The sequence below is a fragment of the Haplochromis burtoni genome, unplaced genomic scaffold (assembly GCF_018398535.1).
Source record: "Haplochromis burtoni strain Fernald_Lab_line unplaced genomic scaffold, NCSU_Asbu1 Contig_4445, whole genome shotgun sequence".
In the NCBI taxonomy this organism is placed as follows: domain Eukaryota; kingdom Metazoa; phylum Chordata; class Actinopteri; order Cichliformes; family Cichlidae; genus Haplochromis; species Haplochromis burtoni.
This window is the reverse complement of record NW_024586806.1, coordinates 2,200-3,930: the sequence shown is the minus strand read 5'-3', so window position 1 is coordinate 3,930 and position 1,731 is coordinate 2,200. Positions and strand designations below refer to the sequence as shown.

General features: G+C 35.2%; 1 pseudogene; it reads right to left on the bottom strand.

Moving 5' to 3' along the window:
• Positions 1-531: 531 nt before the first annotated feature.
• Positions 532-1,483, bottom strand: LOC106632932 (annotated as a pseudogene).
• Between the last annotated feature and the right edge of the window lie 248 nt (positions 1,484-1,731).

Sequence of the window (1,731 nt, the reverse complement as noted above, 5' to 3'; positions counted from 1 at the left end):
TAAAAAGTACTTGTAACTTATTTAAATTGAGTTCTAATAACAAATTGATAAAAATTGAGTTCAGCTTATTTAATATTTTTAATTAAACACAATATTACATTTTACAGTTCATAAAGACATGAATAAGTGAGTTTGGTGAGAAAGATTGTGAAAAGTGCGCTTCTGGTCAAAAATTCCAATAAACACACTCCTAAACCTTGTGGAAAGCCTTTCCAGAAGAACTAATCCTGTTGTAGCTGCAAAGGGTGGGCTGACATCATATTAAACCTACATATTAAATCATATTTTAATGAATTAAAAATAAAATGTCACTCACATTTATATGTGTGGTAAAGCAGATGAGCTAATACTTTTGGCAATGTAGATAATGCTTTGTTAAGCAAAGCTGGCTCTGACTAAAACAAGTTAACAACATAGTCTACAGCCAAAAAGCAATATTATAAAAGTAATACATTAAACTAGGCAATAGTTTTTTGCTTCTATGAAGTTAGAATTTCTTATTGCAACAGACATGTTGCATGCTTCACTGACTGTCCTGTTAAATTCATTTCTCTTTTGACTTCAGCCTTTAGGTTGTTCTTTCTCTGTTGCTCTTCATCCTTTCGTTCCTTTGCAAGTCTCTGTTTCTCTTTCTTTGAGGCCTTCTTTGCCTTTTTCAACATGTTTACTGTGTAGTGACCCCCACAATGCTCCACAGTCATTCTGTCAATTTTCTCTAGAAGCTGCCTGATTTGTTTTGGGTCTTCCACTTCGTTATTGAAGACATGATATCTGCCATAGACACCCTCAATAAGCTCTTGAAGTCATTAATTTTTTGAGATGAAATTTTCAGTAGTTTGTTTCTTTAGTTTGTCTCCATGTGTGAACAGAACTAGCGAGTATTAGGCTGCCTCTTTACCAAAAGTACTTTGAATCATCTTCACAGTGTCTTCCTCTTCTTGTGTGAACCTACCAAGCTTTAGGACCATCAGGAAGGCCTGAGGGCCAGAAGCAGACAGAGAAATAGATATTTTAATTTTTTTAACACTTCATCTTCAGTCACATCATTGTCAAATACCCCAGGAGTGTCAATGATGGTCACCTTTCGACCTTCCACATCTCCCTGAGCTCTCTTGCACTCAGATGTCCAGGACGATGGGGACAGTTCAGACTGAAAATCTTTTCTTCCCAAGATGCTGTTTCCTGTTGCACTCTTCCCTCCTCCTGTTTTTCCCAACAACATATTTTGTAGTTCATCACTCTTCTTCTGCTTCCTAGAATCTGCAGAAATAAAACATAGGAACATCTTTTTTCTTTTTCAGTTTTTTTTTCTTTTTCTGCCGTCATTGTATAAAATATTGAACTTTAGTGTAGATTGTACAGTGTACAAGTTATTTGCTCACCATCACAGTGTAAGATAAAAGCTGGCCTTTCTAGACTGTCAAGCACCCAATTCTAAGAGACTGAAAAAACAATCTCCATAAACTAATAAAATATGAGCGCATAAATTGGTGCCGACCCTCATTAGCAAATAAGCATTTTTATTTTAACCTCTATCTACCAGGCCACCCACAACAAATCTAGGGTTACGTTACTGACCCTTTTTTTAAATCGTATTTTTACCTATTTGGAACACCCAGATGGAAAAAAAGAAACTTTAAATACAAAAACCCTAATGACACAATGTAAGCAACTTAATTTAAAAGGTTTTGTTTTCACCCTACAAGAACATGCTGACTTACAATTTCTTTA